A 16418-nucleotide genomic window follows, 5' to 3' on the forward strand; every position below is an offset into this window, starting at 1 on the left:
GGGCTGGATAGCTCTTTGCTGTGGGAGGCTGTCTTGTTTATTGACGAATCTTAGCAGCATTCTTGGCTCTACCCACGAGATGCCAGTAGCAGCTCCCGAGCTGTGAGAACCGGAAATGTCTTCAGGCACCGCCAAATGTCTCTTGAGGAGCAAAGCTGTACCTGGTTGAGGGCACTGCCCTAGACTTACAAACATCATAGCCCGAGCCAAGTCATGTGGGCAGTTGCTGCTCGTTTATCTCCTCTGAGATCCCGAGTTCCAGAGTAGGGGTTTTGCCTAGTGTATCCTTGTGTCCCCGGTGCCAACGCACAGCGCCTTAACCCTTAAAACTTAAAAAAAAAAAAAAAAATGTCTATTTATTTGGTTGCATCAGTCCTTCACTGTTGACTCCTGTTGTGTCATGAGGGACCTTTCGTGCGGCGCATGGACTCTCTGGGTGTGGCGCGTGGACTCTGGAATGTGAGGACTTCAGCAGTTGCCGCGCACAGGCTTCGTTGCTCCGAGGGTTGTGAGAGCTTATCTCCCCAAACAGGGATCTCAGCTGTGTCCCCTGCACTGTGAGGTGGGTTGTTAGGCACTGGGCCTCCAGGGAAGTCCCCTTAGCAAAACTTGACTGATGCACTAGGTGTCAGAAGAGCTACATTTTAGCTTATCTTGGTGGGCTCTATGTTTCAGGTGTGGCGACGGTGGACAAACCAGTTAGCATCCCTGTGCCTCAGTTTCCCTGACTTGTAACCCTCAGCCTTGTGCCTTTGCATTGCCCATGGATGGAATGAGAACAGGTCTATAAAAGTGCGAAGTGAAGAAGGAAGCCTGCTGAAGACAACGTGAGGAAGACAGGGTTCTCTCATGTTTTCTCCAGACACAAAGCTTGGGGAGTACTGAAAATTCAGGTTATGCAAACTGTACAGTGCCCTGTACCAATATCTGGAAGAGATCTTTAATCTGGAGCATTATAAACACAAGGAACTTTGTTAAAATGAAAAGACTGTGGAAACCTTAAAGGCTCAACTCCCTGCCCCAGATACGCCTTGTGGGTTTAATAAGGACCCAGCCGGGCCTGAGGGGGCCCTCTCTGCCCAAGTCCGGTCCAGTGTTCTGTGCCCTCCAGGGGCTGTCAAACCCTTTCCTTAGCCCCATTCTGTTCTGTTCTGTGCTGGGGCTCCCTTGTTTCCTGGCCTTGAATGTCAGTGCAGGAAGTTACCAGGTTTTACATCTGTAATTGCACAGAATACATGGCATTAATAAGGGAGCCTCTTCACTCTTTGTAAAGAGTTTTTCCTCTAGTACAGCCTATGGAATTCCTCTCCAGTTATTTATTATCTTCAGGAAGGGTCTCCCCCCACTCTGTCTCTCTCTCTTTGCTTACCTACTTTATGACTTCCTTTTACATCCTGGGCATTCCATCGCTGTGGCCTCTGTGCTCTCCCAGCACTGTGGCGGGCTGGTTTATATACCTCCCTCCCTTTTTTAACAGAATGAATTAGTTTCCATGTTGAGTTCAGCTGAGAAAAACCTCTGCTGCATGGAAACATAGGCTCTGACGTGTGTGTGTGTGTGTGTGTCTGTGTGTGTGTATGCCACCATCAACTCCCCTCCAGCTGCAGACGGCCAGAACTTCCCCATTAATTATTTCACATCCCAAACATGAAGGCTACAAAAGCATTCACAAATTGTAAAACTACACAGACATGTCAAAAAGTCCTGAATGCATATACTGTTAGGGCTACAAGAGAGCTTGGTTACCATTTAATCTAGCTCTTCCATTTGAAGTTTGTGACTATTGAAGCCTGACTTCCTCAGAGTATTTTCTTTGCAGTCTGACCATCTCAAAAAACCACCCTGAATCATTCTGTTCCTCTTTAAATGCATCACAGATAATCTCTATATTCCAACTTTTTCTGTACTTCATGATCCTTTCTCTAAGGTTAAAATAATAAGTTCCTTTCAATACAGGGCTTGGAGACATCTCATCTGAAAGAAGTGGTAGGTGTTTCTAAAATGGTGAGGTCTATGTATTTTTACAGTAACACAGGGTTTAGAGCAATGAACAGGATGTTTTTCCCATTGTCGTCATTGTTCAGTCCCTAAGCAGACTCTTTGTGACCCCATAGACTAAAAGCATGCCAGGTTTCCCTGTCCTTCACTAGCTCCTGGAGTTAAATCAAAGTCATGTCCATTGAGTCGGTGATGCCATCCAACCGTCTCATTCTCTGTCATCCCTTTCTCCTCCTGCCTTCAATCTTTCCCAGCATCATGTCTTTTCCAATGAGACAGCTCTTCGCATCAGGTGGCCAAAGTATTGGAGCTTCAGCTATGGCATCGGCATCAGTCCTTCCAATAAATATTCAGGGTTGATTTCCTTTTGGATTGACTGGTTTTATCCTTGCAGTCCAAGGGACTCTCAAGAGTCTTGTCCAGCACCACAATTGGAAAGCATCAATTCTTTGTCCCTCAGCCTTCTTTGCAGCCTAAATCTCACATCTGTAAGTGACTACAGGAAACACTATAGCTTTGACTCTATGGACCTCTGTCTGCAAAGTGATGTCTCTGCTCTTTAATATGCTGTCTGGGTTTGTTATAGCTTTTCTTCCAAGGAGTAAGCATCTTTTAATTTTGTGACTGCAGTCACTGTCTGCAGTGATTTTTGAGCTCAAGAAAATAAATTTGTCACTGTTTCCACTTTTCCCCATCTCAGTCATTCAGTTGCTCAATTGTGTCTGACTCTTTGTGACCGCATGGACTGCAGCATGCCAGGCTTCCCTGTCCTTCACCAACTCCTGGAGCCTGCTCAAACTCATGTCCATCGAGTCGGTGATGCCATCCAACCATCTCATCCCCTGTCATCCCCGTCTCCTCCTGCCCTCAGTCTTTCCCAGCATCAGGGTCTTTTCCAAGGAGTTAGTTCTTCGCATCAGGTGGCCAAAGTATTGGAGTTTCAGTTTCAGCATCAGTCCTTCCAATCAATATTGAGGACTAATTTTCTTGAGGATGGACTGGTTGGAAGTCCTTGCAAGTCTCTCAAGAGTCTTCAGCACTCAGCTTTCTTTATAGTCCAACTCTCACATCCATACATCACAGTTGGAAAAACCATAGCTTCGACTAGATGGACATTTGTTGGCAAAATAATGTCTCTGCTTTTTAATATGCTATCTAGGTTTGTCATAGTCTTTCTTCCAAGGAGCAAACATCTTTTAATTTCATGGCTGCAGTCACCATCTGCAGTGATTTTGGAGCCCCCCAAAATAAAGTCTGTCACTATTTCCACGGTTTCCCCATCTATTTGCCATGAAGAGATGAGATGGGATGCCACCCACCTGCTACTAGGTTATCTGAAGAGCGCATGGACAGTTTTTGGGTCTTATTTTTTTAAAAAGGAATAAGCAGTCTGTTTTACTGAGTGCTCAAAGTAGGAATCCATGGGTATTGAGGATCTCTGGGAACTTGTAAATTTCCTTCTCTGTTATTTTGTCCTGTTTGCATAGCCTCATGAGCTGCTGCTTCTTGTGGAAATAGATCTTGACCTTCTTCCTCTTCTCCTCCAGGGTGGCTGTAACTGCCTGGTTCTCCAGCCAGCCTCCTGAGCCAGGTGCCCTAGGTAGGGAAACTTCTGCAAAAGGTTCAGAAGCAGGACTCAGAGAGCAGCAGGAACATCATCCACTTTTTTGTCATGGAGTGCTGGGATCCCTGAAATGCCCCGAGGCAGTCCAGAGCAGCCTGGCCTCGTGTCGTCCTGGGGGCAGTATGCCTGTGGGCAGAGGACAGCGGGCTTGCTCAGTGGGGCATGCGAAGACATTGCTGCCCCTGCCAAGCAGGCGGGGTGGTGGCCACGGATGGCAGTGCCTGTGGACTCATCTCATGAGCGGGAGACTTGAACATGCCTGGGGAAAGTCCTCATCGCTGGCCTCCTGGAGAGCTTGACTGAGAAGCCTGGCAGCCTAAGATCCCAGTGGTATTCATTGCTGATCAAGAATAGTGTGTGCTTGGGAATTTCAGACCAGTAAAAATCAAAATGAGGAGGGAGAGACTGGTATAGCATTTCAAACTTTTTTTGAGCACCCACCTTGAAGAAAAAGCTGAGAATTAATAGTCCTCCCCCTGCCCTGTACACTATTCCAAAGTCATTCTTCCAAAAAATTCTTCACATTTATGGTTTTATTTTTCATTTTTCTTTTATTTATTTATTTTTTAATTTATTTTAATTGGAGGCTAATTACTTTACAATATTGTATTGGTTTTACCGTACATCAACATGAATCCACCACGGGTGTACTCTTGTTCCCAATCCTGAACCCCCCTCCCAATAATTACATTTTAAATTAGGTCTTTAAGAAAGAAGTTGGTGCCTCTTACACTTTTCAGAGTGGTCTGAGAAATGCTATATCAATGCATGTGAGGAAAAAATAGGAAAACAAGATTTTTTACAGTTGTGTTTTTCAATCAATTCCTAAAATAATGACCAGAAAAAATAAATAAATAAATAAAATAAAATAGTGACCAGAAGCAAAAAGTCACTGGTGTATCCCCAAGCATGATTCTAAGCCAGTCAGATTCATCTTCTCCTACCTCCTCAAGTTGTGGACTCCACGCCACCTCTGCAGGCCCCTAGAACAGATAAATAATGTAGGACGAAATGAGCAGACTTATGATGGGCTTCACTGGTGACTCAGATGGTAAAGAATCTGCCTGCAATGCCTGAGACCTGAGTTTTATCCCAGGGTTGGGAAGATCCTCTAAAGAAGGGAATGGCTACCCACTCCAGTATTCTTGCCTGGAGAATTCCGTGGACAGAGGAGCCTGGCAGGCTACAGTCCATGGGGTCCCAAAGAGTCAGACATGCCTGAACGACTTTCATTCACGTCACTTCACTTCATGATGGCAAAGAGCATCAGGAAGAAAATATCCACCACTGTGGCAAAGAGGACTCTGGATTCCTGAGAGATGTGAGCTGTGAGTGTGGAGTTTGCAGTCAGTGGAGAGAAATGACTCACTCTCCCCTGTGCTGCTCAGCCCCCTTTGCCCCTCCCCTCCCAGGGCCTTTGACAAAGGGATGCTGCTGCCCCTTCAGCTGACTTCCCTCCTCCCTCCCTTGCACAGCCAACCAGTCACAAATCCGGGGAAGTAACCAGGGAACTGCTCCATACAGACCAAGCAGAGGTGAAGAGACTAAATTTCTCACTAGGAACCCAGTCCCATCCCTTTGTATCTACATGAAGTCTGCATGACATGCACATAGGAGGAGATCTCATCTGTATCCAGATGCCTTAGGAATGATTCCTCCTGAATGAGTTTCTTCTCCCTGTTCCCTCTCACACTCTGGGAAAAGTATCTGAGGACAATGATGGTTGGGAATTGGAATGGGCCAAGAATTGGCAAGCAGTAAATGTCATGTCACAGCAGACATTGAAAAAGGTCCCATGTGAGTCTCAGCTGGCATCTCTGGGGATAGAGTTAACACTGATGGGACAGATTTTGCGTAAATGGTATAATTTTTTTTTTTTTCAAAGAACAATTTGACTTATTTAAATCAAAATGAACAAAAAAGTTCCAATTCACCTATGACACCAGATCCAAACACAAATCTGTCCTCTGTATCTATGAGCTTGCTTTCTTTTGCTAAATAAGTACTTAAAAGAACAAGATTACCACCATCCACAATCATGATTATTTTTAAAAAGAGAGACCACTTTAGAGGAAAAACAACAAACAGGACATATCCTCTCCACACTGCTTTTATTTTTCATATTTTTTTTCAGTGCATCTCTCCAAATCAGCTCAGGTCAGTTCAGTCGCTCAGTCGTGTCCTACTCTTTGTGACCCCATGGACTGCAGCACGCCAGACTTCTTGGTTCATCACCAACTCCTGGAGCTTGCTCAAACTCATGTCCATAGAGTCACTAATGCCATCCAACCATCTCATCCTCTGTCAACCCCTTCTCTTGCCTTCAACCTTACCCAGCATCAGGGTCTTTTTCAGTGAGTCAGTTCTTCCCATCAGGTGGCCAAAGTATCGGATTTCAGTTTCAGCACCAGTCCTTCCAATGAATATTCAGAACTGAGTTCCTTTAAGATTGACTGGTTTGATCTCCTTGCAGTCCAAGGGACTCTCAAGAGCCTTCTCCAATACCACAGTTTAAAAGCATTAATTTTACACCACTCGGCTTTCTTTATGGACCAACTCTCATCCGTACATGACTACTGGAAAAATCATGGCTTTGGCTAGACTGATCCTTGTCAGCCAAGTAATATCTCTGCTTTTAATATGCCATCTAGGTTTGACATAGCTTTTTCCTAAGGAGCAAGTGACTTTTAATTTTGTGGCTGCAGTCACCATCTGCAGTGATTTTGGAGCCCAAGAAAAGAAAGTCTGTCACTGTTTCCATTGTTTCCCCATCTATTTGCCATGAAGTGATGGGACTGGATGCCATGATCTTCATTTCTTGAACGTTGAATTTTAAGCCAGCTTTTTCACTCTCCTCTTTTACTTTCATCAAGAGGCTCTTTATTTCCTCTTTACTTTCTGCCATAAAGTTGGTGTTATCTGCATATCTAAGGTTATTGATATTTCACCTGGCAATATTGATTCCAGCTTTTGCTTCATCCAGCCTGGCATTTTGCATGATGTACTCTGCATATAAGTTAAATAAGCAAGGTGATAATAAACAGCTTTGATGTACTCCTTTCCCAATTTGGCACCAGTCTGTTGCTCCATGTCCCGTTCTGTTGTTTTTTGACCTGCATACAGATTTCTCGGGAGGCATGTAAGGTGGTCTGGTATTCGCATCTCTTTAAGAATTTTCCACAATTTGTTGTGATCTACCCAGTCAAAGGCTTAGTCAGTGAAGCAGAAGTAGGTGTTTTTCTGGAATTCTTTTAATTTTTCTATGATTCTACAGTTGTTGGCAATTTGATCTCTGGTTTCTCTGCCTTTTCTAAATCCTGCTTACACATCTGGAAGTTCTCGGTTCATGTTCTGTTGAAGCCTAGTTGGAGGATTTTGATCATGACCTTGCTAGCATGTGAAATAAGGGCAATTGTGCAGCAGTTTGAACATTCTTTGGCATTGCCTGTCTTTGGCATTGGAATTAAAACAAACCTTTTCCAGTCCTGTGTCCACTGCTGAGTTTTCCAAATTTGCTGGCATATTGAGTGAAGCACATTAAGAGCATGGTCTTATAGGATTTGAAATACCTCAGCTGGAATTCAATCACCTCCACTAGCTTTGTTTGTAATGATGCTTCCTAAGGCCCACTTGACTTCACAATCCAGGATATCTGGCCCTTGGTGAGTGATCACACCATCGTGATTATCTGGGACATTAAGATCTCTTTTGTATATTTCTTCTATGTATTCTTGCCACCTTTCTGAATATCTTCTGCTTCTTTTAGGTCCACACCATTTCTCTCCTTTATTGTGTTCATCTTTGTATTAAATGTCCCTTGGTATCTCTAATTTTCTTGAAGAGATCTCTAGTCTTTCCCATTCTATTGTTTTCTCTACTTCTTTGCATTGATCACTGAGGAAGGCTTTCTTATTGCTCCTGGCTGTTCTTTGGAACTCTGCATCCAGATGGATATATCTGTCTTTTTCTTCTTTGCCTTTCACTTCTCTTCTTTTCTCAGCTCTTTCTAAGGCGTCCTCAGACAACCATTTTTCCCTTTTGAATTTCCTTTTCTTAGGGATAGTCTTGATCACCACATCTTGTACAATGTCCCAAATCGCCATCCATAGTTCTTCAGGTACTCTGTCTATCAGATCGAATCCCTTCAATTTGTTTGTCACTTCCACTGTATAATCATAAGTTACCTGAATGGTCTAGTGGTTTTCTCTACTTTCCTCAGTATAAGTCTGAATTTTGCAATAAGGAGTTCATGAGCTGAGCCACAGTCAGCTCCCGGTCTTGTTTTAGCTGTCTGTATAGAGCTTCTCAATCTTTGACTTCAAAGAATATAATTAGTCTGATTTCAGTATTGACGGTCTGGTAATGTACATGTGTAGAGTCATTTCTTTTATTTGTGGAAGAGGGATTTTTCTGTGACCAGTGTGCTCTTTTGGCAAAACTCTGTTGGCCTTTGCCCTGCTTCATTTTGTCCACAACGGCCAAACTTGCCTATTACTCTAGGTATCTCTTGACTTTCTACTTTTGCTTTCCAATCCACTATGATGAAAAGGACATCTTTTTTTTTTTTTTTTTGATGTTAGTTCTAGGAGGTCTTGTAGGTCTTCATAGAACCATTCAAATTCAGCTTCTTTGGCATTAGTGGTTGGGGCATAGACTTGGATTAATGATATTGAATAGTTAGCCCAGAAAATGAACATAGATAATTCTGTTGATTTTGAGATTGAATCCAAGCACTGCATTTCGGATTCTTTGTTGACTGACGGCTACTCCATTTCTTCTAAGCGATTCTTGCCCACAGTAGTAGATATAATGGTCATCTGAGTTAAATTCACCCATTTCAGTCTCTTTTAGTTCACTGTTTCCAAAAATGTCAATGTTCAGTCTTGCCATCTCCTGTTTGCTGCTAAGTCACTTCAGTCGTGTCCAACTCTGTGTGACCCCATAGACGGCAGCCCACCAGGCTTCCCCATCCCTGGGATTCTCCAGGCAACACTGGAGTGGGTTGCCATTTCCTTCTCCAATGCAGGAAAGTCAAAAGTGAAAGTGAAGTCTCTCAGTCGTGCCCGACTCTTCGTGACCCCATGGACTGCAGCCCACCAGGCTCCTCTGTCCATGGGATTTTCCAGGCATGAGTACTGGAGTGGGGTGCCATTGCTATCTCCTGTTTGACCACTTCCAATTTATGTTGATTCATGAACTTAACATTCCAGGTTCCTATGCAATATTCTTCTCTATAGCATCGGATTTGTTTTACCACCAGTCTCATCCATAACTGTGTGTTGTTTTCACTTTGGCTCAGCTTCTTCATTCTTTCTGGAGCTATTTCTCCCCTCTTCTCCAGTAGCACATTGGGCACCTACCATCCTGGAGAGTTCATCTTTCAGTGTCATACCTTTTTGCCTTTTCATGGGGTTCTCAAGGCATGAATGATGACGTGGTTTACTATTCCCTTCTCCACATTTTATCAGAACTCTGCACCATGATCCATCTGTCTTGAGTGGCCCTACATGGTATGGCTCATAGTTTCACTGAATCAGACAAGGCTGTGGTCCATGTGATCAGTTTGATTATTTATTGTAGACCATCCTGAGTTTCCTGCTCAGGTTCTCACAAGGCTGCCATCAGGGTATCAGTGGGGTGTATTCCTTTCTGGATCTCAGGATCCTCTTCCAAGCTTGTGGGGCTGTCAGCAGAATTCAGTTCCTTGTAGCTATAAGGCTGAGGGCCCCTCTTTCTTTCTAGTTGTCCCTGGGGTCCTCTCTTGAGCCTTCTCACAACACTGACTTTTGGAAACCACCAAATCTATATTAATTAATCCAAGAGTCAGAGATGTGAGGTATCATGTCAAATCCTATAAAAAAAAAATGGAGAATATAAATCCTTTGATGTATGTTGGTATTATTTATTGCTAGTGTCATGAGCTTCTTTCATGAAGCCAAGGTGTTGTTTATGTCTGAAGATTTCTTGATTATTTGAGAGACAGCATGAGGAAATCAGCATACCCAGAAATAAAAACCTTGCTGAGAGAATCTCTAATCTTGACACACCTCCAGAAACCACCCCACCTTCATCTTTAAAAGAAGAGTCTGTTCTACAGAATGTTGTATGAAAAGAAATAGTAAATCTGAAAGCATTTAATAACTACAAAGTGATCTGTAGCTGTGAGATTTTGTCAGTATCTCCAAGATTTATAGTTTAATCAAGACTGTGTCAATCTGCTTGCAGTGTCTGATGCAATATCAAAATATGTTCTATGTAGCATACTACAGTGTATTATGTATATGTTAGTGCCTGGCACAAAATAGGCACTCTATTATTTTCTGTTCCCTTTACCCACTGAAAGTATATGCTTTGACTCTCTAGCTAACACCAAACATTCTGCAGAATGATAGTCAAGCTGCAATTATGCTTCTGTGATCCTTTTGAAATTTTCTTTGATAAACAAATGGAGAGAAAATCAGAATAATCTTTGTTATGAAAAATTTCATCCTACTCATACATCAGCTTTTTCACCTCACTTCTTGCGCCCTCTACTGACTGCAAGTTTGTATAGATTTAGCAAATTGAACTGCCTTGAACAAAGTGAAAGTGAAAGTTGCTCAGTCCTGTCCAACTCTTTGAGACCCCATGGACTATACAGTCCATGGAATTCTCCAGGCCAGAATACTGGAGTGGGTAGCTGTTCCCTCCTCCAGGGGACCTTCCCAACCCAGGGATCGAACCCAGGTCTCCCGCATTGCAGGCGGATTCTTTACTCAGGTTTCCTGCATTGCAGGATTCTTTACCAGTTGAGCCTCAAGGGAGGCCCAAGAATCCCTTCTCCAGGGACTCTTCCAGAACCAGGAGCTGAACCGGGGTTTCCTGCATTGCATACGGATTCTTTACCAATTGAGCTATCAGGGAAGCCCCATTTTGAACAGAAAGATTACAGTTCTCCAGCCTGTGACTATGACTAATATGTATGCTACTTTTCTCACAAAAAATAGGATCAGGCTGCATATGTTTTCAAAAATGTGCTTTTAGCACTAACTGTATATGGCAAACATCTTTCCATGTCAACAAATGTATCATCATAACGGCTACATGGTGTTGCATTGCAAGGATGTCCCATCCTTATGAGAGCACTTTGAGTCTGCCTCCGCTTTTCTCATTGCTATTTTTGCATAATATTTATGCCTCATATTCTCCATGAAGATGTTAGAAACTAGAGCCAAAATTGATAACACTCCATAATTAACCCTGGAATCTAAAATAGATACATCAGTACTAAGAGTCACAGTACACAGTACTGCCGAATATTTCTCCTGTCAGTTCACATTCCCGGCGCTGCTTATCTTTTCCTACTAAATTGCACCAAAATGTGTCACAAGCAAACAGCAAACATTTTAAAAGATTTAAAATATTGTTTGCAATAGGACCCAAGAAGATAGTTCATCTCCAAAATGGGGATTGATTATCATGAGTAAGGAAATAATTGAGGTCTGGAAAGATTGAGTGAAAATTAGAAATGTCTTTGGTATGTTCACCCTCTGCTGAAGGAATGAATGCCCTAAATCATACTGGGGGAAAAAAAATCAATTAATGAAGTTGAAAAAAAAAAACTTGAGAGCTCTCTCAAGACTCACAGGAAAACAACCAATAATTGAAAATAATGAGAAAAAAGATAAGAAATAAGGAATCCAACAGATGTAATTATGCAAAATAGGAATTCCAGAGCAGGAAATGAAACCAGAAGAACACAATTAACAATTAAATGACAGAAGACATTTTTGAGTTAAATATTTGAAGCTTTACAAAGATCCATTAGTGAACTGTGGGAGTTGGTGATGGACAGGGAGGCCTGGCGTGCGGCAATTCATGGGGTTGCAAAGAGTCGGACACGACTGAGAGACTGAACTGAACTGAACTGAACTGAAGACTTCCTTGGTGGCCCAGTGGATAAGAACTCATCTGCCAACTCAGGAGACACAGGTTCCATCCCTGCTCCAGGAAGATTCCACGTGCTGGGGAATAACTAAGCCCATGCGCCACAACTTCTGAGGTCACGTTCTGGAGCCCAGGAACTGCAGTGACTGTACCCGTGTGCCGCAGCTACGGAAGCCTGCACGCCTAGAGCCCGTGCTCCGCCAGAGCTAGGCAGCAAGAGAAGCCACTGCTTGAAAAGCCCGCGACCCCAACGAAGAGTAGCCCCCACTCACCACAGCTGGACAAAGCCCGCATGCAGCAACAAAGACCCAGGGCAAACAAAATAATAAATAATCTTTTAAAAAGGCTCACTAAAAACAAATGAAACACATGCCTAGGTGTACTCAGGCAAAATTCTTGAATATAAAAGACAAAGCAAGCTTTTCGCATGAATTGAAGCTTTTAAAAAACAGAAAGTCATGCATTCTAGAGAGGAACACAAATCAAGCTCTTCTTCCTAAAGCTAAATGCCAATCATCAATGTTTACAGAACTTTGAGGATGGGTCAAAATTAAGAATTCAAGAATAGTAAAGACATAGCTTAAAAGAGCTAAAACTGAACAATAAAAGCATGGTTTTGAAGCATTCTGAAAAAGTAAAAATATAATTCTTTAAGGAGAGGATTGACGTTGTAAACCACAACAGTAATAGCTTAGTGAAAGGTAGCATAAAATCACTGTATTTTTTTCTTTGTGGGGATGAGATTAATATTTTATATTGAAGTCTAGTTGATGCACAGTACTATGTAAGTCACAGGTCTACACTACACTGATTCACAGTCTTAAAGCTTATACTCCCTTTTTAGTTGTAAAACATTACCTGTGTTCCACATGCTGTCCAATATGTCTTTATAGTCTATTTTATCCCTAACAGTTTGTACCTCTTCACCCCCCTCCCAACTTTTCTCTCTAAACTGGTAACCACTAGTTTGTTCTCTGTATCTGTAAGTCTGCTTCTTTCTCATTATAGGCATTAGCTTGTTCTACTTTAGATTCCACATATAAGTGATCGCATACAGTCAGTCTTTCTCTGACTTATTTCACTTAGCATAATGCCCTCCAAGTCCATCCATATTGCTGAAAATGGCAAAATTTCCTTCTGTTTTATGATCAAGTAGCATTTTATTGTATATATAAACTTCCTCTTCTTCCTTTTTTAAGAGACAAAAATCTTTTACTGTCAAGCACCATGCATCACCTGGAAACCACGCATTGTGAGGAGGTTGAGGCTGAGGTTCAGGGAATCAGAATCCAGCCCCCAAAAATACATCAGACACGTGAGTCCTGCCAGGTGGAGGGGAGATCTTGTAGGACTCACAGGGCTATCAGAGGAGGAGTAGTGCATCCCCTGATGTGAACTGCGGGGAGACCATGTTACATGCCAGGCCACCCACAGCCACTGCCAGACCTCTCTGCTGGCTCCCGGCCTCCCATCACCGTCCGTCCCAGTGAGTGGTGCCCAGGGCCTGCCGTAGTCTCTTCTCCAGCACCGGGAACTTTGGGGACATGGATTGCCGTGCTGTGGTCAGTCGCTCAGTCGTGTCTGACTCTTTGAGACCCCATGAATGTAGCCCGCCAGGCTCCTCTGTCCATGGGGAGTCTCCAGGCAAGAATACTGGAGGGGGTCACCATGCCCTCCTCCAAGGGATCTTCTGAACCTAAGCATCAAACCCGGGTGTCCCGCATGGCAGGCGGACTCTTCACCCTCGGAGCCATAAGAGAAGCCCTGGGACATGGATTATTTCTTCCAAATTCAGGAAAATACACATTGCAGTAAGAGCTCTACACTGAATGGCTCTGTACTCTGGGAAGCTTCACTGCATTTAAGTAGGGGTGACATTCATGGAGCAGCTACGAGAATTCGCCTCCAATCACAGTCTGTAGCAGGGTTCTGAGCGCCAATCTGTGACTGCGCTGAACACACCCTTAGCAACACCCGTGCAAGGACTAACTCTGAGAGGGGGAAAAGCAAGCTCAAGCCTCAATGCTGAGTTCGTTACAACTTCTCAAGAATCTCATCAACAGTCCATGTGGTATAGTTTCAAAAAATAAGCATCTTAAGGTAAGCAGATAACTCTTTTAGAACCCCAAATATATTTTCAGGCTATATTTATGTGGGGCTCTCTGTCTGCAATGGGTGGCCTGGAAGAGGCTCTTCCTCGGCATGGGATCACAGGACTTGGGTGGCCTAGTGGGACTGGGGGGAGCTGAGTACTTGGAAGGAGGCTCCCTTCTGGTTTCAGTTGGAGACCAACTTCTAAGGCACAGTCCAGGGCCCTGCAGTCCTCTCCCTGTATCCTCTGGTGTAACGCTTAATGTAGTCTTCCCCTTTATTCCAGAAGACCTCCTTGTCCCCTACACGATGTTCTGCAGCTTCTATATCCAGTGGATCACCAAAATTCAAAGGATCAGTAAATAAAGAGTTTCGTCCCCAAACAACATCCTTCAGCGTCCTTGTGGGGGCCCAGTCGGTGCCCTGAGACGTATCTCTCCTTTTCCTGTGGACTTGGGGTGCCAGACCTGGGTCAAGCAGTTCACTTTGGGAGGCACCGTGTTGTATGCATCGAAAACGTCAGCTTCAAACTGAAATTTTCCAACCTGTTAGTAACCCTTATCTAGGGTGACAGCTGAAAGCAATGAAGCTCGCTTGGGTCGGAAAAATGCACTTTACACCTATAAGGTAAATTAGCCTCAAGTTCTGCAACATCTTTAACAAACAGCCTGTCTGTCACAGAAACCCCCTGAGTGGAGTCAGAGGCTGTGGGTGACACCCAGGACCTTTAAGACTGTCCTCGCGCTTCAGTTTGTTTGCCAGCATCAGCATCACTGCTATATTTATCCTGGACCTCTGGAGACAGGCAAGGCAGGCCAGTGCCCAGCACCACAGTGGGTAGGGGATGCTGAGACTCAGCACCTCGCCTGTGCCACATCTTCTTTGTCCTTCATCTATTGACATACACTTAGGTTGTTTCCATGTCTTGGCAGTTATAAATAATGCTGCTATGAACATTGCAGTGCATTTGTCTTTTTGAATTAGTGTTTTGGTTTTTTTTTTATATACACCAGGAGTGGAATTGCTGGATCATACGGTAATTCTATTTTTATTATTTTAGTAATGTCCTTACTGTTTTCCACAGTGGCTGCACCACAGTACATTCCTGCCAACAGTGTAACAAGGTTCCCTTTTCCCACGTCCTTGCCAACATTTGTTATTTGTGTTCTTTTGGATGATAACCATTCTGACAGGTGTGAGGTGGTATCTCATTGAGGTTTTGATTTGCATTTCCTAGATGATTGTCGAAGGTGAGCATCTTTTCATGTGCCTGTTGGCCACCTGAATTTCCTCTTTGGAAAATGTCTATTCAGTTCTGCTCATTTTTCACCTGAGATTTTCTTTTTTATGTTGAGTTATACGAGCTGTTTATATATGTTGGATATTAACCCCTTATCAGTCATATCATTTGCAAATATTTTCTCCCATTCAGTAGGTTGTCTTTTTGCTTTGTCGATGTTTTTTTATTCTTGAAACTAATACATATAATCTGTATATTCAAAAACCTTAGTGTTAGTAGAATTTTTTCACCTTTTCTGGTGTATAGAATGTCTTCTGTTTTAGTTATCTATTACCTTTTAACAAACCACCCCAAAGCTTAGCGGCTTGAAACAACAACCATTATTTGTTTTGCTTGTGTATCTGCAACGTAGGCAGAACTCAGTGAAGCCAGCTCACCCCTGCTCCATGCAGTGTTTGCTGGGGCAACTCAATGGAGTATGCAAACGGTGGGTTAGAGGATCTACTTTCAAGATGACACACTTGCATGGCTGGCAAGCTAGTTCTGCCTGCCAGCCAGGAATTCAGCCCGGGCTGTGGACTAGGGCCTTTGGATCCCCTCCAAGGCTTCTTGGCCTTCCTCACGTCATGGTGTCTAGAAACTGAGGCAAGCCTCCAGAGGAACAGGAAGCAGTGTTCTCTTCTGTGACTTGGTCCTAGGAGTTATAGCGTGTCACTTCTGGGTGTGGGCAGAGGTCACCCTGGCTCGCGATGAGGGGACGTAGGCTCTGCCTCTCGCTGGTGTGACTGTCACAGTCACGACACAGGGGCTTATGTGGGGTGAGAGGTACTGTCGTGGCCGTGTTTTAGAAAGTACAATTTCTCAAATTACTAACGGGGAGAAAGTATTTCAAAATCTCCTTATATAAGGCCTTATTTAACTTCGTAATTATGAGAAACGGCTAGAATTACAAAGATTTGAATTTGAATCCTGACTGTAATACTTACTTTCTCTGCATCTATGGACATTTCACTTAGTCTTTTAAAAGCTGTTGTTAAAGGGAAATATTGATATACAATGCCTAGAGTTTGTACCTGACTCATATTAAATAGTCAATAAATGATCATTTCTAAAAAAAACAAGGATGACTGGGATACCACTGTTCATATTGTTTCAGAAATTCTAGCCCAGTGATTTTCACATTTAGTTTTGAGAGTTCAACCGTTTTCCCCTAACTCTTTTGCAAAGCGATTAGAAAATCAACAAAAGCTTAGCTTTTAGTTTTGAAGCAAGACTGGGGCTCTGGAGCTCTCCCTGCTCATGTACTCTACTTCCCATGACGGAGCTGAAGACATCTGCTCAGATGTTTCAGTCCATATGATAACATGGGAAAGGAAAATAATTGGTATAGTTATTGGATAAGCTGTGAAACATTTATCTTCCCTACTCCTGACAATATGATTGTCTGTGTAGAAAACTAAAAACAACTTAAAAACTAATGGAACTGACAAAAATAATTAAGTATACAATTCATATTCATATATATATATATATACATGT

At 43.1% G+C, this 16418-nt stretch overlaps 1 non-coding gene and 1 pseudogene across 1 annotated transcript; both read right to left on the reverse strand.

Moving 5' to 3' along the window:
• Nucleotides 1-3823: 3823 nt before the first annotated feature.
• On the reverse strand, nucleotides 3824-3908 carry LOC112584096. Its single transcript, XR_003108445.2, has one exon. It is a non-coding gene; the product is annotated as a small nucleolar RNA Z195/SNORD33/SNORD32 family (small nucleolar RNA).
• Nucleotides 3909-13843: 9935 nt separating this feature from the next.
• LOC123332463 lies at nucleotides 13844-14581 on the reverse strand (annotated as a pseudogene).
• Between the last annotated feature and the right edge of the window lie 1837 nt (nucleotides 14582-16418).

This window comes from Bubalus bubalis, chromosome 3 (genome assembly GCF_019923935.1).
Source record: "Bubalus bubalis isolate 160015118507 breed Murrah chromosome 3, NDDB_SH_1, whole genome shotgun sequence".
Taxonomy (NCBI): domain Eukaryota; kingdom Metazoa; phylum Chordata; class Mammalia; order Artiodactyla; family Bovidae; genus Bubalus; species Bubalus bubalis.